This window comes from Nycticebus coucang, chromosome 13 (genome assembly GCF_027406575.1).
Source record: "Nycticebus coucang isolate mNycCou1 chromosome 13, mNycCou1.pri, whole genome shotgun sequence".
Taxonomy (NCBI): domain Eukaryota; kingdom Metazoa; phylum Chordata; class Mammalia; order Primates; family Lorisidae; genus Nycticebus; species Nycticebus coucang.
The window spans coordinates 5301597-5323927 of NC_069792.1; the positions used below are offsets into that span (position 1 = coordinate 5301597).

General features: G+C 43.2%; 1 long non-coding RNA gene across 1 annotated transcript; it reads right to left on the bottom strand.

Annotated features, from left to right (window-relative positions):
• Positions 1–396: 396 nt before the first annotated feature.
• On the bottom strand, positions 397–22198 carry LOC128563496 (uncharacterized). The gene is made up of 3 exons (XR_008373795.1): positions 22089–22198; positions 17031–17144; positions 397–491 (listed from the first exon to the last, which is right to left on the bottom strand). It is a non-coding gene; the product is annotated as an uncharacterized LOC128563496 (long non-coding RNA).
• Positions 22199–22331: the final 133 nt, after the last annotated feature.

Here is a 22331-nt window from a genome sequence, read left to right on the forward strand (position 1 = left end):
AGGCAAGAGAATCGCTTAAGCCCAAGTTTGAAGTCGTTGTGAGCTGTGACGCCACAGCACTCTACCCAGAGCAACAACTTGAGACCCTGTCTTAAAAAAAAAAAAAAAGAAAAAGAAATTTAAGAAATGAACGCTGTTTTCATGAATAACAAATAAATATATTTCTCCTCGACTGACAAAACACCAAGGACCACACATTAGATCTTCAAGGTGGGCAGCTCAACTCAGACCACCTGTCTACATCAGCCAGGCTGTCTGGGTCAGGCCACAGTACCACTAAACCCCTAAGATTTCAGAGGGAGGTAAATCCCATTAATCGCACTCAAATTCACATTTTAGACAGAACCAGACCATAGCAGATCTAATCGTAAAGGAAGCTGGGAAATATCCAGGAGCCCAAATGATCAGGAAGCACTCTGGTCTCCAGCACACCTGCCACTCAGCTCTAATCTGAATACTCGTGCATTCAGTTTGTAATCCTCAGGGGGACTCTGAAGAGGAGAAAGGAAAAACCGTTGTATCAGGAAAACAGAGAAGTATTTTATTGTGAACAATCCTGTTGGTAACAAGAGAAGTCATAAATAAAAAACTCAGATGACTGGAAGGAGGGAAGGAAGGGAGAAAGGAAAGGGGGAGACATGAAGGAAAGAGGGAAAGATGGAAGGAAGGAGCAAACGAATGAATAAAGGAAGGAAGGAGGGAAAGATGGAAGGAAGGAGCAAATGAATGAATAAAGGAAGGAAAGAGGGAAAGATGGAAGGAAGGAAGTCATCCATCACACATCAGAAAAGAGTATGTGTGCAAAGAGACCCACGGACGTGTATGCATATATATAAGAAGCAAGAATGTCCATCTGTGCTTTTCAGATCCACATTGGCTTAAATAATGAATTGCGTGGCAAAGTAATATCACAAGGTGGCAGAAGAGGCAGAGGTAAAGAAAGACAGGGAGGGGTAGAAAGGGAGATAGCATGCTATAGTGAAGAGAGCTTGGATTCATCCTGGAGACGTCTAGAAATAACTAAGACTCCAGGTGGGGAAGACGAGGGAAGTCTGCAGTGATCAGCTAGGGTAAGCTCAAAGGATTATTTCCTATCATTAATGTAGCCCCATTTTTTTTAACCTGTAGGCAGAGGAAGCCTGAGAGCCGTATACAGCACCTCCTTGACTGTCTAACCCAAATGAGACTATGGTTATGCTTTAAAAACAAAAACTGACCCGGGCGGCGCCTGTGGCTCAAAGGGGTAGGGCGCTGGTCCCATATGCCAGAGGTGGTGGGTTCAAACCCAGCCCTGGCCAAAAAAAAAAAAACTGACCCAAAAGTGGGGGAAATGCTGAACGTGCTTTCAGAAGAAGTGATATGTGACTTGTTTTATAATTATTTTATAATCCAATGAGCCAGCCTGAGCAAGATCAAGACCCCCCACACACACTCTTCTACTAAAAATAGAAAACATTAGCTGGGCCTGATGGCACCTGTCATCTAAGCTACTTGGAAGGCTGAGGTAGGAGGATTGCTTGAACCCAGGAGTCTGAGGTTGCTGTAAGTTGTGAGGCACTCTACCCAGGGTGACAGAGTGAGACGCGGTCTAAAAAATATATGTACATATATACACAGAGAGAGACAGTGTCTCAAATATGTAAATAATCTTAGGAGCAGGGAAGTTGGACTGTGGAGATGAACCAGAACGTTGAAACTGGGGGACAGACATAAGGTTCTTGAGCCTAGTTGCTTCTTTTATTTTAAAAATTAGCATAAGAAGATTTTTTTTAAATCCTAAAGATTAGAGTTTAGAATTTACCCTTTAAAATTAAGTAACAAATAAATAACACAGCTTTCCACACCCTATTTCCATCACACCACGGGAGCCACCGTGCATGCTACCCAGCAAAAGTCCAGCAGACAGCACCATCCACCTTGATCTTTCAGAAGAGTCTTTTAAAATGGCAAAAGATCCTATGTGGAAATCTGAGAAGCATAGTTTATTATTTTAAAGTAAATTTATTTCAAGCTAATATGAGGGGTACAAGCAACCAGGCCAAAATATTTGATTTTGTTAGATAGAGTTCAAAGAAGCGTACTTTAAAAATCCTGGTCAGGTTTCGTACGTGGATTAAGTGGTTTGTTTTTTCATAAATTTTATAACTCTCGGATTTTATTTTATTTTATTTACTTTTTATTTTATTTATTTATTTATTTTTTGAGACAGAGTCTCAAGCTACAGCCCTGGGCAGAGTGCCGTGGCGTCACAGCTCACAGCAACCTCAAACTCTTGGGCTTAAGTGATTCTCTTGCCTCAGCCTCCCAAGTAGCTGAGACTACAGGCGCCCATCACAACACCCAGCTATTTTTTGGTTGCAGTTGCTGTTTAGCAGGCCTGGCCTGGACTGCCAGCTTTGGTGTATGTGGCTGGCACCCTACTCACTGAGCTAGGGACGCCAAAAAATAACTCTCATATTTTAAATTAAAAGGAAGAAAAATATATCTAAGTATCATTTCCACTGTTCAAAAAGTCTCATAAAATCATGTCGGTGTCCCTGCTGACATCAGGCCAGCCTTCACAAAGCTGAAGGGTCACCCTGATCACTTTAGGAAATGTACATTTGAGTGTTGCGCCTTCCTACAAGGTAAAAACATAGATGAACTATGCTGGGCACTTTAGTAAACTTTAGTAAAGTAAAAGTAAACTTTGTTTAGTAGAGTAAACTTTTTGCTGGTAGGAACAATTTATTTCCATTCAGTGAGAAAAAGCAATTCAGATCAAGCATGTGTCGTTTAAGAGTTTATTTCAATAACGCCGGAAAGGCTATGTTAACCACTGTGATAAAAATGTGTCAAATGGTTTATGAAGTGAGTGTATGATGCCCCATAATCATATCATTGTATACAGTTATGATTTAATAAAAAAATTAAAAAAAAAAGAGTTTATTTCAAGCCTTTCAGCTGGAAGCGCCATCTCCCAGTAATTCACCAAAATGACAAACACAAAGGGAAAGAGGAGGGTCCCCCGATACATGTTCTCTAGGCCTTTCAGAAAACACAGAATTGTTCCTTTGGCCACATATATGGGAATCCACAAAAAAGGACTGTTGTAGACATCAAGGGAATGGGTGCTGTTCAAAAAGGCATGCCACACAGATGTCACCATGGCAAAACTGGAAGAGTCTACAGTGTCACCCAGCATGCTGTTGGGCATTGTTGTGAACAAACAAGTTAAGGGCAAGATTTTTACCAAGGGGATTGATGTTTGTATTGAGCATATTAAGCACTCTAAGAGCTGAGATAGTTTCCTGAAATGAGTGAAGGAAAATGATCAGAAAGAGAAGGAAGCCAAAGAGAAAGATACCTGGGTTCAACTGAAGCGCCAGCCTGCTCCACCCAGAGAAGCCCACTTTGTGAGAACCAATAGAAAGGATTCTGAGCTCCTGGAACCCATTCCCTATGAATTCATGGCATAATAGGCTTACAGCAATAGCACACAGGAGAACCAAGACAACCAATGGCACCATGATATTAGGTGCTGGAACCTATTTATTCCCCATGAATTCATGGCATAATAGTCATACAAAGCTTTGTCACATTCAATGGCAAGGTGCCTCCCTGAGCTAAGGAAACTTTTCCCTATGAATTCATGGCATAAGGGGTATTAAAAATAAAAGCCTACTACTACCGTAAAAAAAAAAAAAAAGAGTTTATTTTAGGAATTTCTATAGAATGGTTTTATAGCTGCTGCATTTAAAATGACTGAAAAGAATTAGCACAGTAGCTCATGCCTGTGATCCAACCACCTTTGGAGGCCGAGGCAGGAGGATTTCTTGAGACCAGATGTCTGAGACCAGCCTGGGCAACATAGTGAGATCCCATCTCTACACAAAAATTTTGATGGTGCACACTTGTAGTCTAAGCTACTCAGGAGTCTGAGAAAGGAGGATCCTTAATTAAGCCCAGGAGTTTGAAGTTGCAGTGAGCTATGAGAACACCACTTCACTCTAGCCTGGGGATAGATACAATGTCTCAAAAGAAAGAAAAAGATAAAATAAGAAAAAAGGAATTTTAAGATGAAGCAAGTATGTTTAAAGGATAATAGTTTAAAAAAACAAAGTGATAATTGGAATATCTTCAAATATTCAAGAGTAAAACCCAAATCATGGGCTATGTAAATAATTTGATTTGTGGTCAACTATATAGGTTTTAAATAAGAATGTGTTTTGCTTACATGACTTTGAACTCTAAGCCTTAATGATTTATTTTCAAGTGATAATTCAAGGATTTTTATTCAAAATAAGATTTTGAATAAAATTTTATATATTTATATATTTTATATACATTTTATATATTTACAAAATATTATAAATTAGTCTCAATGTATTTTTGTAACTCTGTTTATTGCATATAACTAGAAGACAAAAGGAAAAAACAAGGAAGCAGAAGGCTAGCAGCTCAGAAACCTCAGCCGAGGAGTCTGTGGAAGATGCTAGAAAGACAGGACAGGGCCAGCCAGCCCTCATCTTCATGTTCTCATCTCACATTCCCAGGAGGGAATGTGATCTCTACCTCTTGATCTATCAGCTCTGGCCGTTCTGTAGGTTGTAAAACAATCTTCAGTTGTCCAGCTCTTGTTTTGAGAGACTACAACTTTGAACCAGCTGATGGGACTCCCAAATTAACCGTGACACTTGAAGTGGACAGCCCCAGCTTGGGTGTTTGACTTCAGCATTTTAATATCTGTCATTCACAAGCTTTATAATCACACCTCAGAGATAAATGCACTTATCTTCTCTGTTTATCTCCTGTTCTCACCACCAGATAGCTTGCAAAGTACCTGTGGACGGCCCAATAAATGTAGAATCTGGAGTCACCAGCCCCCCAGCCCCCCAGCCCCTGGGAGAGCTCTCTGCTCTCTTGACCAGGCCAGCTGATTCAGTGTGGATTCCCAACCACATCAGTACATGAATATTTTTGCTTATAAGTTACTGATAAAATGTGCAGATTTTGTGAAATTATGAAAGAATATTTGGGCAAAACATGACCAAATACAATGAATAAAATATTATTTCAAAGAAATTATCAAAGCATTTGATATTACCCACATCACATTTTTAAATTCTGTGATAAATCTGCAGTCTCTAATTCCACAAACTGGATCGAAGGCTTTTTCATCTGTGACCATTTGCCAAGTGGATCACATGTTCTGGAGGGTATACTTTGGAAGTTTTCATTTGAAGAGAAAGCTTTATCATCAGCAGCATCATCCAAGGAGGACATGGAATTAATTTTATACAGTTTTGTTGCAGAACAAATTAAAATAAGTGTATGATCAGCCCATAAAAGCCAGGTACGATGGCTTTCTTCTTTTTCTTTTTTTATCTTTTCTTAAAAATAGCTGCATAAGATTATTTTAAATAACTTATTAGTATAATTAATGTCGGCAAGCTTCCCCTTTTCCACATCTGTAATTTTGGAGAAGGAAGCTAGATCTCCCATCATTTGTTGGCTTTGGGAGGCCAGCCTTTTCCCCGTGGGCGTTCTTTATAACATTCAGGATGACAGAGGGGAGGGGAGGAAGGTCTGAGACAGAAGGCAAAGGAGGCCCTGGGGGTTACGAGAAGTTCACCGCCCACCTACACACAGCCCCTCACTTTAGGCCCTTCCCCAACATCCCCAGGCATACCAGAGAGGCCGCATTCTTTCATTCTCACCTGGTTCTTCTCTTTAGGAAAAGAAATAAAATTTAAATTCCTATGTACTCGGATATAAATTAATTATAATATATTGCTCCTGTCGATGATCTACAAGGAACGCTCCTACTAGAGCCACAAGAATGAACCCCAGAGACTGTTTCCAGCCCCTCCGCACAAGCCACATGTCAGCCTGGTCTAAGTCCAGCTGTTTACAGAGGGGAGGCCCTGCCGTGTCCTCTCCCATCCCCCCTCCCCGCACCTCTTTCTTTTCGATGCAATCTCGGCCAAAGGCCAGGTTATAATTCTGCTTGGTTCCCCCATTAGAAATGGGTTGACTTTTAGACATACAAAAGCATATCGAGGAGGAAAACAATGAATGCCTTTAGGTTTTAGGAAACTGGGGGACCAGAGAGCTCAGTACAGTTTCACATGCTTTCTTTCTGAGTCAAGATTCAAAGCTCAGATTCCCTCTTCTCTGCCTCAGGCAGAGATAACAATAAACATTCTCAGGAATCCTAAGAGTGAGATGGGCTCTTAATACTCTTTAAAAAGCAGAGAGTGGGGGAATGGTGAATGGTGACATCTGCTGGGAATCCAAGCACTGCAGTGTTTCCTCTCAGTAAATCGGAGGCTCAGTTGTAACTAATGTAGGTTTGACAACTTAAGATCGACTGAAAAGTCTCAGTAATACGCACTCTTTTGCAGGACTCAGGTACAAACTGCCACCAAGCAGGATGATGAAATAAAGAGTGACACCTTTGAAATGGCAAGAGCTGGTTTTTGAATTCAGACTAAGTTGGATTTCATTCTCTGAGTCTTGGTTTTTAACCGAGAATCTCTAAAATCAAGACCTCTGGGGGCAGCGCCTGTGGCTCAAAGGAGTAGGGCGCCAGTCCTATATGCCAGAGCCCTGGCCAAAAACTGCAAAAAGAAGAAAAAAATCAAGACCTTTCACGCCTCATTTCAATTGGTTGCTTTGAAAAAAGACGAATGAGATATTGTATAAAAAAATGCTGGTAAAATACAAAGATGTGGGCTTTTTGAAAAATCAGATACTTTGATTTTTTTTTTTCCGAGTATGCATCTGTAAGCTCCAGTTCCCATTAGTCCTAAGCTGCCATCCTGGGAACCCCCTGGAGCCCTATGTGCCTGGTTTGCAGCCAGTTTGTCCCATAATCGTTGTTAACCGGTTACCTCCATCTAACGGTGGGCCTTGCACTTACTGGGTGTAGAGTCAGAGCCCAGTTAATATTGACTGGCCAGTTGATTAGTAGATAGAAATGAATGCTTTCCAAAAAAAAGAGAAAGATAGGAATGCTTTCCCTACTTCATTCCTGCCATGTGGATGGAACCTTACTCAGAGAAAATAGGTATCTACAAACCACATATACTCCAAGAGAAAGAGGGAACAGTTATTCACGCCAAGTGGCCCCCAAAGGGGGTAATTGCATAGTAGTGCCAATGCCCAGTATCCCCGAGAAAAACGTTCCTTTTAAAATGCCAAGTAAAGAAGTACGATTCAGTCGTGTCCAACTCAAAGAAATCAATGACCGCTAACAAGTTCTCTGGGCGGCTGGGCCAGGAGAGGGAGAAGGCTGTAGGAGGACACAGCCCTGCAAGGCCTGGGTAAGGAGGCTCACACAAAGCCCCGTTCATTAGCAACTACTGGAAAAGCTACAAAGCCCAGGCACCCTTGCTGAGCCCTGTCACAAATTGCCCACTTTGGACGGGACAATGTCTTCCCTTGTTCTTGCCATCTGGTTTGTGGATTTTCAGGCTCCACCCATGTAAAATTGGGAGATCCAGCCCCAGGACCAGGGGGAAAATGGAGCCTTCCCTTATGCTTCAGGCCTTCTCTGAGCACCCATTCAACAAACCTCACACCTCCCAGGTTTGTTCATGCCATCGTGGCTGCTACATTGTTTAGAAATGTAGAACTGCATCTATTAAAAAATAATTTTTATTACAAGAAAGTCAAACATATATAAATGTAACGAAAAATACTGCAGTGAAACCTTACATTACTCAGGTGCAACAATTATGAATTCCACATCATGTCATTTCGAAGTTCATTCATGTAACAGGTATTCATGGAATACCTCTTAGGTCCTAGTACTACTCAGGATTTTGAGACACAGTTCCGAATAAGGCAAAGTACAGAGTCTGCCAGAGCTCAGAGTCTAACAGGAAAACAAACTCCCACAATACAGGGTAGTCAATGCTGTGAGAACTCAGCAGAAGCAGGTAACCCAACCCAGGAGAGCTTCCCGAAGGAAGCTGCATCTAAGCTGGGATAAGCAGAATAAATGGGAGATTGCCCTGGGAGAGAAGAGAGGAGCCAGTTGGAAAAGAGAGTAGTTCAGGCGGAGAGAAGCATTGATGCACAGTCCCAAGAATGAGAATGAACAAGGAGATTTTAGGAACTGAAGGAGCATTAATATTATCAGTGCTTTGCAGACAAAGGGAGGGAGGGAGGGAGAGAGAGAGAGAGAGAGAGAGAGAAAGGGAGAAATGGGTAGACAGAGTACAGGTTAGCAAATCATGGAAAAGTCTACTTGCCATATGAAGTCGCTTGAACTTCATCCTATGGAGAAATGAGGAGCCCCTGAGAGGTTAGAAGGAGGAAATTAATATGACAACTTCTGCCTTTTAGAAAGCTGGCTCATGTGCAGGATGGGGACGAGGTTAGAGTGGTCAGAGGCATCGTGTATGAGCAAAGGCAGAGACTGCGCAGAGGCCGCTGTGATTAGGACAGCTGGGGACGTCGCTGTGAGGAGGCTGACGAGACTATGCTTTGGGAGGCAGGTTGGCTCTGAAGCTCTCTGGGGATTCTGCTCCGCTTCCACTTTAAGGTAGGGCCAAGCTTTGGGGTTGCTGTTTCCCAAGAGAGGGCCTTGGAGACTGATTATGTATCAGACAATGGGTGCCATATTAAACCCAGAAGTACCCTTGGTTAGGAGCCCTGGAGACCATCTTCACTAAGTCTCTTGTACAAAAGAGGAAACTGAGGCCCAGGCAAGTTCAGTGATATATCCAAAGTTGCAGGGAAACTTGTGGTAGGTGCTCCTGACCCTGCATCCCTCCTCCACCTATGGCTTTTCCAACCCTCTCCCTTTATTTCACTAGGCACCTCAGGCAAGTTTCAGAGCCTGGGAAAATGTTGGAATACAAATGACAGAAGAAACCTGCATCTTCTATATATACAACTCAAAACACAGAAGTGTCACTCTGAGTGGCCCATGCCCTGCATTTCCCAGGGAGCATTTTTCATGCTTGCATTTTGCAGCTCTTAGAATTTTGATGAGAGGGTTTTTCATTTCTCAGGGTCATTGATATCAATCTTTGAAAAGCCTTGAGAAGAAATATTACAGCACAAATGCTTGTTGACTTGCTTTACATTTTCCTAAGAAAAACTGTATGTGAAGGGGAAAATGTGTAATTTATAATCCCATGATGGCCATTGATCATTTTAGAAAGCTTTTCTGCACTAAGATATCAGCTTTCTTGCAAAAATATAATTAAGTAGAAACTTAGGATATTACCCAGAGTTTCAGACTAACAATATTCTGGACTCTATGGATTTACTTTAACAAGGTGTCTGAAATCACGTGAGGCAGAGTCTCCAAATGCCTTCACTTTGGTATGTATTCTTTACTATCTAAACTGTCAAGGGCTCCTGTGATCTCTAATGCCTTTTTGGTATCCAAAATACCATTCCCTGATTTTAGATAAATCAGATCACTATGGAAGCTATATTACTTTTTTAGAACCTTAGGAAACTAATCAATTTACTAAGGAAGGTGGAGAATTAGCAGCCATGACACTAACCTATCCAGTACCTATAAAACTGAAGTCAGTAATTCAATCTCCAGTGAAGGTTTAGAAGTATGAAATTAGTAATTTGTCATGGAATTTACATTATTTACTAAGAATTACTGTGAGAAGAATGAAAAATTGGAATTTTGGTCCAAAAGAATGCATGTGGTCAAAGGTACTTAATTCTTATTACACCTAGAAACTATCCCAGGCCTTGAGGAAATATGAACCAATAATGTCACCATCATAGGTTACGGTCATCACCATCAGGAAACAATGACTGTGTCTCCTGGGTGTGGCGTCAAGAGGCATCACAGTCAGGAAGCAGAAATTGGTGGGCTAGTTCTCCTCCTTACTAGTTCTAACAGAAGTCATCTAGCCTCACTGGGCTACAGTTTTCTCATTGAATAGCTGGGCGGGAGAGGTCAGTGTTGAAATAATGTACATGGGAACATTTTATCAGTGTCTATACCTCAGGGTAAAAAATGTCAATTATTTTTATGATCAAGGTAAGAATGACAAATATAATAGGGTTTTTGTTAGGGTTCTCCTTACTTTTCTCTAACAACAGCTCGTTTGGTGAAAAAATAGGTAGATGTATATACAAAACGTGCATATTAAATTTCTAAAATTATAAACCTCCCTGGTAAGAAAAGATAGTAGTTTAAAACTGTGGTAAATGGGCTTGGGGCCTATAGCTCAGCAGCTAGGGCGCCAGCCACACACACCGGAGCTGGAGGGTTTGAACCCAGCCCGGGCCTGCTAAACAACAATGACAACTACAACAAAAAAATGGTCGGGCGTTGTGGTGGGTGCCTGTGGTCCCAGCTACTTGGGACCTGAGGCAAGAGAATCACTCAAGCCCAAGAGTTTGAGGTTGCTGTGAGCTGTGATGCCACAGCCCTCTACTGAGGATGACACAGTGAGACTCTGTCTCAAAAAAAAAAAAACCTGTGGTGTATGTATACCACGGAATATTATTCAGTCATTAAAAAAGATACAGACTTTACATCTTTTACATTTACCTGGATGGAGTTGACATGCATTCTTCTTCTTTTTTTTTGTAGAGACAGAGTTTCACTGTACCGCCCTCGGTAGAGTGCCGTGGCGTCACACGGCTCACAGCAACCTCTAACTCTTGGGCTTACGCGATTCTCTTGCCTCAGCCTCCCGAGCAGCTGGGACTACAGGCGTCTGCCACAACGCCCGGCTATTTTTTTGTTAGTTTGGCCGGGGCTGGGTTTCAACCCGCCACCCTCAGCATATGGGGCCAGCGCCCTACTCACTGAGCCACAGGCGCCACCGAAATGCATTCTTCTTAATAAAGTATCATAAGAATGGAAAAATAAATATCCAGTGTACTCCATACTGATGTGAAATCAATATATAAATAATTACATGCTCCTAAGAACAAAAAACACTAATAGAGTCCAGTTCGGGGGTAGAGGGAAGCAGGAGGGGGGAGGACATTTGACAGAAGGAGGGAGGGCTTGAGGTGGGATCTCACCTACTGTGCACATTGTGAGAGTGTCCAACACGCCCCCTGGGTGAGGGGCTCTTCTACAAATGCAACTTTACCCTGGAAGTAAGAACAATGTAATCTAAAAATTGTGCCCTCATATTAATTTTGAAAAATAAAAAAATACTCAAAAAAATAGAAGTTTAGACAAATGCAATTTTTGTAAATCTGGAGATCCCAGAAAAATATCACTAAAGCTTCAGAAATGAGTTTTTAGTTTCTCTTTTCCATGCTCTGATATCGTATGTAATAGTTTCCTTCCTGATCTCTGAAGATATAGAATGCTATAAATGAAAGAGTATAGGCTTTATTTTATTCCATTTTGGTTTTTCTTTTTAATGAGCCAAGATATAAGAAAAATGGAGAGAAAACCTATGTAGATCTATATATATATATTTTTTTTTTTTTTTTGAGACAGAGTTTCACTTTGTTGCCCCTGGTAAGGTGCCATCACATCATAGCTCACAGCGACCTCAAACTCTTGGGTTCAAGCAATTCTCTTGTCTCAGCCTCCCAAGTAGCCACAGGCACCTGCCATAATGCTCAGCTATTTTTAGAGATGAGGTCTTGCTCTGGCTCAGGCTGCTCTCCTGCTCGTGAGCTCAGGCCATCCGACTGCCTCGGGCTCCCAGAGTGCTGGGATTAGAGGCGTGAGCCACCATGCCCAGCCCATGAAGATCTTGAAACCTTAGAACTTCGATGCATGGACCCCATGTATTCCTGCCATTTAAATTGTTTTAGGTAATTCACATTTATATTTTAGACTGAGTATTCAAAATAAGAATAGCACAGGCTTTTAGTTGTGAGCCTAACGGAATGCATGGTTACAACATGGTGACAGAACAGACTTCCCAACATCCAAAATTTGGTTCAGATGTCAAGACGGGTTAGGCCACATACACACCAAGAGAGTGTAGAAAGTGTTCTTGGTCACATAACAAAACTTTTTGAGAAGGGTGTGGCAAATCCAAAAATGGCTGACAGCAAAGAAAAGAGCACAGCTGGGAGTTCACGGTGGGGCTGAGCTGAGGGTTCCCATTTGAAGGACTTGGTGTGTTTTGCACTTTCCGCAGATTGGAGGGAGCACCTGGGCTTTTGCATCAGTTCACCTGACGTGAGGCAGCAGTGGCTGGGGCAGTGGGGGGGATGAAAAGCCACCAATGGTCAACCATTAAAAACAATTCAGACTCTGCATTACAGACTCTTCATGACAGTAATATGAAGAATTAAGTACACGCAATACAGTCTCCAACCCACCCACTGCCAACTACCATTCTCCCAATCCAAGGCAACTGCTCTTCACTTTTATCAACTTCTGTGCATCCGCCCAGAGGTAGTTTACGGATATACAAAGATGTGTGGGGACACAGACGCATGCACGGGCTACACACACACACACACACACACGTAATTCATTTTACTAAAGATTCAAGAGGTAAAAAGCAGACAGACAGATCAGGATTTGCTTAAATTCCTTCAAACCAGCTCTGCTATTTTCTGGCTATGACACCTTGGTCAAGTTATTTCACCTTTGTGAGTCTCTGAAGTCTTTACAGTCCTCCGTAAAATTCAGGTGAAACTACTCCCTGCTGGCATGCTTATTATAAAGAATAAATGACATATCACAGGAACAGTGTTGGGACTGTCCCAGATGGTATGCATCTTATTTTGTTTTCCTTCAACTTCTTTGGCTGCTTTTTATCAGCCTCATTTGAAATTTCCTTTCCTTTACTGACTCTGAAATACAGTATTAGGAATTTCCTATTTCTTCAGCCTTAGGCTTTTTCTCTCTTTATTTGACTCATTCTTCCTGGCTGATCTTGGCTGTGTCAATGGCTTTGCGACAGCTGTATGGGTTGGTGACTCCACTCAGCTTTGTCTGCTGCAACCCATACATGAATATACAAATGTCTACTAAACATCTGGATTGACGTATCTAGTAGGCCCTTCAAAATTAGCAATACGGAGGCCGAAGCAGGTGGATTGCTTGAGCTCAGGAATTCAAGACCAGCCTGAGCAAGAGCAAGACCCCATCACTACTGAAAATAGAAAAAGTAGCCATGTGTAGTGGAGGCACCTACAGTCCCAGCTACCCAGGAGGCTGAAGCAAGAGGATTGCTCAAACCCAAGAGTTTGAGAGTGCAGTGAGCTATGATGCCACAGCATTCTACCCAGGATGACAAAGTGAGACTCTGTCTCAAAAAAAAAAAGGTCAAAATTAGCAACAAGTCTTTACCTTTTCCCAAACCTCACTTTTCCTAAGTTTTGTATCTTAGTAAATGGTCCCATTGTCTACCTGGTTCATTGAACTTAGAAACTTGGAAACATAATTCTCGACCTTGTTCTCAACCTCATTTCACACCTCCAGTCAGTCCCCCAAATTTTGTCAATGCTACTCAAAATTATCTCTTGACCTGCTTACTTATCTAACCCCATTAAATACTTCCTAGATCAAGTCTTGATCATTTCTCAAAAAGTTATTCCAACAGCCTCTTCCCTGATCATGCTGACTTCTGATACCAGAGGACTGAGAGACCTTTCTAAAACAGAACACATAATCATTTTAAATTCTTCATGGAATTTTATGAGTACATCTCCATTTCCACCTGGATCTGCTTCAAATTCCTTATGTAAATCCAGTGTTTGTCTTGTCTTTTTTTCTCTTTCCCTTTTCCCCCTCAATTTCTCCTGGTCTCTAGAGATCTCACCCAACCAATTCTAATAGCTTTAAATGCCATCTTTTGCTAAGGATTACAAATTTCATGCCCTAGACTCCTACCCAACCTCCCTACCCTGACCTCAAGTCTCCTTTACAGCAACTCCTGACATCCCCATTTGAATGACTCACAGGTACCCCAGATATCTGTCTTTACCAGGATTCTTGATTTCCATCCCCATCTCCAATACCCTGTTTCCCCATTTCAGCAAAAAAATGAGGGAAAAAACCACCTAGTAATTATCTTTAATTACCTTTTCCTCAACCTGTATATCCAATTCATCTGAAGTTCTGTTAATTCTATCTCTAAAACTCTTTGTCCATTTCTTTATATTTTTATTCCCATTAGCTACCTGTCCAAGTCATCTCTCTTACTCCCACCTTTGTCCCCCATTCATTCTAATATGCAGCAGCCAAAGTAGTGTTTAAAATATAAATCAGAACTTTTCTCTCTTGCTTAAAACCTTTCAACAACTTCCCGTTGCTTTTAAAATAAAATCCAAAATCTTTACCCTGACTTGCTTGCCTTATTCAGCTTATAGAGACTCTTACTACCCTCTGATTCACCACACCATGAAAACAGGTCATTTTCTTTCTCACTCTGAATCCCAATCTAGAACAGTGCTTGGTACACAGAGGACACACAATAAATTTTGTGAAAGTATGAATAAGTGAATGGCTTACAGGGCCCTTTGGTCCCTGCCTCAGCTGTCCTCTTTCTAAAACTTTCCCATGTTGTGACCTATGTTTCACCACATGCTACAAGTAGAACGGAACTAGGCAAGTCTCTCTTATGAACACTCTGAGTGACGGCAGAGAGATCAAAGTGAGAGAACTCTGGGAGACAGGTGAAAACTCAATGACGGTGTCCACCGTGACTAACTTAGCTATGCTTCCTCCCTGGTGGACTTCTTTGGGCTCCTCTCAGCTCACACCTTAAAGTGGTTCAAGAGCTTTCTTTTTACATTTTAGTAAAATATAAAGGACATAAAATTCACTCTTTACAAAATCAACAAACATACCATCAGCATGGATGGAAACACACGAAGCCCTCCTAGCAACACCAATAAGCCAACGAAGCTGAAACTTGCGAAGGTAAATCAGAAAGGATGCTGTCAACTATGTTTCTGGGAAGTGAAATAATAGATCATAACATAGGCTGTCTCAAAACTTTTGTAGTGACCTACATACGATTCAGTGTATTAAGCGCAGTCATAGTGTTTTGTAACTGTCACCACTATTGTATTCTACTTTTTGTCTCTATAAATTTGCCTATTATTGGTATCTCATATACATGGAATCATGCAAAATTTCTCTTTTTGTGTCTGGTATCTTTTCCTTAACATAATGTTTTCAAAGTTCATCATGTTGTAGCACATATCAAAATTCTATCACTTTTATGGGTGAATAATATTTGAGTTTGTTTCTAATTCATTTGCCCAACAAATATTAGTTGAGTACTTCATTAAAGGCCAAGCACTGTTCCAGGCTCTATGAAGAGGGCAACAAACAAAAGAGACAAAAATTATTACTTCTTTATTCTTGCAAATAAATGAATGTATAGTGTGTCAAACAGTGACAAGTTCTATGGAACAAAAACAATATTTCGGGGATTTGTAGCTTTGTAGGAAATAGAAATCTTCATGGTAAGGTGGAACTATTCATGTAGTCCCTGGAAAGGGGTAGTATAAGAATTTTGTATTTTACTGTATGGAGAGAAGTCAGTAAGTCTGCAGAAAGTTCCTAGCTGGGCACAGGGGCTCATGTCTGTAATTCTAGCACTTTGGGATGCTATCCCAGAGATGTTGAGACCATCGGGAGCAACATAGCAAGACTCCATCTTCACAGTTTTTTGTGTTTTTTTTTTTTTTATTAGCCAGGTGTGGTGGCACATGCCTGTAGTCCTAGCTACTTGGGAGCTGAGCCTGAAGGATCACTTGAGCCCAGGAGTTAAAATTACAGTGAGTTATGATCATGTCACTGCACTCTAGTCTAGGTGACAGATTGAGACCCTGTCTCAAAAAAAAAAAGTCTGAAAGTACAGAGTGACATAATCTGACCAATGTTTTTAAGGAAGACTTTGGCTTTGAACATGGCAAAAGGGAAATAGAAAAACCAATGGGGGGGTGTATATTAGCCAAGGTTCCCCCAAAACCAGAACCAATAGGATGTGTGTGTGTGTGTGTGTGTGTGTGTGTGTGTGTGTGTGTGTGTGAGAGAGAGAGAGAGAGAGAGATTTATTTTAAAGAATTGGCTCATCAATTGTGGAAGCTGGCTATTCCAACATCTGTAGAGTAAACCAACAAGTTGGAAATTCAAGTCTTGAGTCTGAAATCTATAGGACAGGCCAAGCAGGATGGAAAATAAGGCAGGATTTCTATGACACATCAGACCAAATTCCTTCTGAAGCAGAATCGGTTGCTGAAAAATAAAAAAGCAGAATCTTCGACATTCTTGGCTTGTATCACCCTAATTCCTGCCTTCATGTTTACGTGGCCTTCTCCCTGGGTGCAAGTCTATGTCCAAACTTTTCTTTTTTTATGAGAACAGCAGTCATAGTGAAGTAGGGCGGCCTTCATCACAATAAGCACATCTGCAACAATCCTATTGCCAAAGAAGGTCATACACTGAGGTTACTAATCCCTACTCTATACATACATGTCTGTAGGTTAAAAATTGGGGAGTGAAAATCAACCTTTGACAGAGGGTAAATCTGTGACTACAGGAAGCAGTTGGATTTGGCTACAGAGTACAAAAAGGAGAGTCAGGATATTCCAATATTTGTGACCTGAACAAAAATTATTAAGTTTCCATTTAGTGAGACGGCAAAGACTGTAGGAGGAGAAGGCTGAAAGGGAAAAATCAAGAGTTCAGTTTTACTTCAGTGGGTAGGGCACTGGTGATATACACTGAGGCTGGAGGGTTCAAACCCGGCTCCGGCCAGCTAAAACAACAATGACAACTGCAACAACAACAGCAACAAAAATAGGAACAAAAAGCCAGGCATTGTGGCAGGTGCCTGTAGTCCTAGCTACTGAGGCAAGAGAATCGCTGAAGCCCAAGAGTTTTTTGAGCTTGCTGTGAGCTGTTCCGCCACGGCACTCTACCCAGGGTAACAGCTTGAGACTCTGTCTCCAAAAAAAAAAAAGAGTTCACTTTTGGGTATTATAAGTTTTCAAATAAAGCCCCATTTCCTGCTCTTGGCCCCTTAGTTAGCAATACCCATGGGGGGGGGCAAGTACACAGAAGGCTCAGTTATCTTTGCAGAGCAAGCACAGGTGTTAGGTGTTTCCCTTACCCAGATCTGCACATCTTCTAAGTAGTTCTCATTATGGTCCATTCCTCCACCCTTCTCCCTTGTTTTCATTGCCTTCAGTATACAACATCTTTTTATGACATCGCCACATAAGCCCTGGAAATAAATGCATTTTAGAAGTTGGTAAAAGAATGGGTGAAGTCAGAACGAATTATGAGCCACAGAAATATTCTTTTTAATGGTTGTAATTTCACTAAGAAAATTGAGATTCTAAATGAACCTTAATAATAGAAACATGTTATTAATAGTTTGGTTGGCCTCAAATTAATATGAACTTCTGACTGTAATAGGCATGACCTGTTTAGCTTACTTTTACTGTCGCCATCCATTCTGCATGATGGATAGCGCAGGCAAAGGATTTGCCTTTGTTGTCTTTAAGAACTGTCAGCTAGATTCTTTGATACAGGTGGAAAAACTACCTGTCTTCAGAACGTCCATCTCCATAACGGAAAGTAAAAACGTATAATAGGGCTAAACCACGGCAAAATGGAATGTTTTAAAATTAAAGTTCAGGAGAAAGCAGAGCATTTCATGAAATTAAATCTAATCTCAAATCTCATTATAACACTTCATCGTAATTCTAAAGGTCCTCAGAAATTTTGGTAAAAGAGTACTTTATTCTGCTACGCATGCTCCCTTTATAAATGGTACTGTTTAGACATGAAGGAAAATCTTCAATTTGCCTTTGAAAAGGATGAGACCTTGTTTCTATTGACGTGAGAGGTGGTAATTTTCTAGTCTGCAGGAAGGGTCTATAGCCGCTGTTTAATGGACGACACGACTAATTAGAATAAAATATTCCCTGAGTCTTTTGGATCCCTAAGGAAGGCCCAGTGTTTTCAATAATACTGGTTCCACCGCGATTCCATTCTGTGGCTAACGTTCGTGAAATCCTCAGACCTCAGACCATCATCTACAGTCAGGCCTAAATGGGAGTGGGTACGGTACTGCAGGCAGCTGAGGGTCTTTCCTCAAATAACTTCCCTCGGATTGAATTTTCTGGCTGCATTGATAACTCTGTCCTTGCCTGAGCCGCAGGAAGTCAATGGATTCCGGCATCCCACACGTTTCTTGCTTCGCACCCACCCACCCATCACAGGCAGTTAGAGAAGGCGCTCGTCCCCTGCCAGGCTGGCTGTGAGCGCAGAGTGGGAGGCCCGGAGCCAGCACCGGCAAGCAGGCGGCTGATCAGGAGACCCGCCTGGGGAAGGGCAAACAGTGACTGTCTCCAGAGGAGCCAAGGATTCTGAACTTTGTTTTTCTGAAATTGGATTTGGGACTTATTCTGCCTGAACATTTCCACCGCTTCCCGCACAAGAGTCTCTGTCTTGAAGCGCAGGACCGAAGCGAAATGCCTAATGAAGCGTGCGCGCCAGGAAGGGCGCGCGAGGGGCTGGGGAGGGGGGCTGGGGCGAGGAGAGAAAGCGAAGGGTCAGGTTACAGGTTCGCACGTTCTTACAAACCCATTTGAAAACCGGCTGGCGAGGCCAACTTCTGGGACCCAGGAAAGGCCTCTGATGCTCCTTCCTACCCCTCAGGATTGGGCCTGAGTCTAGACGGGTGCTGGGAACTCACTTGCGGTACTTTCGGCTTCTTTCAAGTCCCTACATGGGGTCAGGAAGGAGGTGGGTGGGCTCAGACAGGCTTTAGGTGGTTGGAGTCTGGAAGGTTCTCTCGACTTCTTAGCGTCGTCTCTCCGGCCTGGGAGCCGGTGTCCCCCGAGGTTCCTGCCCGCAGAGCTGGCCGAGCGTCCACTCCCCCTCCAGCCCCAGGGCATCCTCCTCCCGGGGGAGACCAATGCCCGGCGGCTCTGCTGCTGGACGCCAAGGCCAGCTCAGAGTGTTTTCCAAATCGCCGGTTTCCCACCTCCAGAGTGAGGTGTTGGCACTGGTCCAGAAGCCGCCCGGCTCTCAAAGCTTCTAAAATAAAAGGGCTTTGCCAAAAACCGGGGGAGGGGAGTATCTGAACAAGGAGAATGAAAATACTAACACGACCCCATTCTCCAGGAAAAGGTAATGAGGGGAAGTGAAACAGTGCGAATTTAGTCGGAAATGCAAACCGAGTCTAACTAACCCCAGCGCATACCAATGACTGAAAGACAAATCAGCCACGGTTCTCGGCAGCTTCCCACAAGGGCCTCATGAATGAGAATGGGTTGCTAGGTTTCCTGCCTCCTTCCCGACAGTCGCTTCCCACAAGACTTCCACCGCGGAGAGAAAACAGGCCGGGCCTGGTGACTGCGGGGCGGGGAAGCCCGCCAGCCCCGCGTGGCCGCTCCCGCCTTCAGGACCCTGGAGAGCGGCCACCGAGCCCCGAGGCCCACCCCAGCCCCGCGTGCAGCGCGCGCCTCCCAACGCTGCCACTTTTATTAGCTGCTTCCTGCCTCCACCTTCATTTTTCTTGGCAACCCTCACTCTTGTTTTTCACACACAGATTAAATTGTTTTTTTGTTTTGCTTGAGGGGCTGTTTGGATTGGCCGAGTTAGACTCCTGTTTGTATCTACACTAAACGGTAGTGCGCCACGAAGCCCTGAGAGCATCTCAAAGACGAAAACCTGAACCAAACAGGTGCCCTTAAAAAGCCACTGCGTTCGATTCCTTCACTTTATATATGAAGTACATGAACTCAAAGAATCAAGAGATAGTCCCAAGGCTAGTGCTTAACTTAGTGGCAACGCTAAGTCTAGAAGCCAGAGCTCCTGATTTCTTTTCTTTTTTTATTATTAACTCATAGCTGTATACATTAATGCGATCATGGGGCACCACACACTGGTTTTATAGACCGTTTGACACATTTTCATCACACTGGTTAACATAGCCTTCCTGGCAGTTTCTTAGTTACTGTGTTAAGACATTTACATTCTACATTTGCTAAGTTTCACATGTACCCTTGTAAGATGCACCGCAGGTGTAATCCCACCAATTACCCTTCCTCCTTTCCCTTTCCCCCTTCCCCCATTCTTGGGTTATAACTGGGTTATAGCTTTCATGTGAAAGCCATAAATTAGTTTCATAGTAGGGCTGAGTACATTGGATACTTTTTCTTCCATTCTTGAGATACTTTACTAAGAAGAATATGTTTCAGCTCCATCCATGTAAACATGAAAGAGGTAAAGTCTCCATCTTTCTTTAAGGCTGCATAATATTCCATGGTGTACATATACCACAATTTATTAATCCATTCGTGGATCGATGGGAACTTGGGCTTTTTCCATGACTTAGCAATTATGAATTGGGCTGCAATAAACATTCTGGTACAAATATCTTTGTTATGATGTGATTTTTGGTCTTCTGGATATATAGGATTGAATGGCAGATCTATTTTTAGATTTCTAAGTGTTCTCCAAACATCTTTCCAAAAGGAATGTATTAATTTGCATTCCCACCAGCAGTGTAGAAGTGTTCCCTTTTCTCCACATCCACGCCAACATCTCTGGTCTTGGGATTTTGTGATATAGGCTAATCTTACTGGAGTTAGATGATATCTCAAAGTAGTTTTGATTTGCATTTTCTGATGATTAAAGATGCTGTCACAAAAACAGAGAAGTAGATGTCTGGAAAAGAATAGAGAACCAAGAGATGAATCTAGCTACTTACCATTATTTGATGTTTGACAAGCCAATTAAAAACATTCAGTGGGGAAAAGGTTCCCTATTTAACAAATGGTGCTGTGTGAACTGGCTGGCAACCTGTAGAAGACTGAAACTGGACCCACACCTTTCACCATTAACTAAGATAGACTCTCACTGGATTAAAGATATAAACTTAAGATGTGAAACTATAAAAATACTAGAAGAGAGTGCAGGGAAAACCCTTGAAGAAATCGGTCTGGGCAAGTATTTTACAAGGAGGACCCCCCCGGGCAATTGAAGCAGCTTCAAAATACACTACTGGGACCTGATCAAACTAAAAAACTTCTGTACAGCCAAGAACACAGTAAGTAAAGCAAGCAGACAGCCCTCAGAATGGGAGAAGATATTTGCAGGTTATGTCTCCGACAAAGGTTTAATAACCAGAATCCACAGAGAACTCAAACGTATAAGCAAGAAAAGAACAAGTGATCCCATCGCAGGCTGGGCAAGGGACTTGAAGAGAAACTTCTCTGAAGAAAACAGGCGCATGGCCTTCAGACATATGAAAAAATGCTCCTGATTTCTAAAGGAATGCTTCCCTCTGCTTTTCAGGGAGCCAGGGACCTCAATGCTAGGTCTCCTAAGCAACCCGTGAAAGGTGGCAGGGCCTGTGTCCTCTAAATAAAATGAACACGTGGAGTGCCAATAAGGGCCCTAGGGAATGTTCACTTGTAGCTGTCTCAGGATGGAGCACCAGTCTCTCCACTCCACCCAGCAGACCCAAATCCGCCGGCCCCTTTCTCCAGCTACCAGAAGCGGGGTGGACCCCTCACCCTTCTTCAGTCACTATCTGAATGTGCCCTGGACAACTGTCCAGCAGGGCTTGGTAGCCAAGTCCAGCTCATTGTCTCTGGTAGGTTAGGCCCTAGGCACTTGGGAGGTCGGAAAGAGGGTGGGAGGACAAGAAAGGGTCAGAGGAAGGAGGGAGGAGCACGGGTGGCAAATGTAAACTAAGTGATTTCCAACCAAATACTAAAGAACCAAGAGACGTGAACACAGCCTCTTCCACACACTGCGTCTCCCTACTGCGCACACCTCGGATTCCGAGCAGTAAGCTGCGCCCGGCCGACATCCTCCATTTATAACCAGCTTCTGGGTGTTGGCAAAGCGGCCACCGACCACACATGAGTTAGGAGAAACGAGAGAGGGCGGAGAGCGGAGGAAAGAATCTAACCACAGGCCTTTCCTTTTGCTTGCACAGACCTTCTAAGTAACTCCTCCTAGTCAACTGCCCCATCTAAGTGGCTGGACGCCGCAGTAACCGAGCGCGGGTTTTGTTTCTCTCTTTCCCCTGCCCCCTGCGCTTCCCGCCGCTGGCCCTGCACAGCTCCCAGACTCGCCCGCTGCCCCGGAGCTGCTCAGCCTCCTTTCTAGCCCGCTCGCCAGCCTCCCGCGGTTCTTCTCTCACCTTCTCCGGAGACCCCCTGCTGAGGCTCCCCGAGGGCACCCGGACTTCTCCTCCGCGCTTCCCGCCCCACCGTCTCCCTGGCTCCCGCCGGGGCGCGAGCAGCTGCCGGGCCGCCTCTCGCTCCTGCTGGGGGCAGCGCTGGCACTGCCCGGCCGACCCCCAGGGGGTAGCCCGCTGAGGCCCGCCCGTCCAGCCGCCGAGCCCGGGGAAGAGGACGCCAGCTCTGGGCCGAATTCGCTCCTG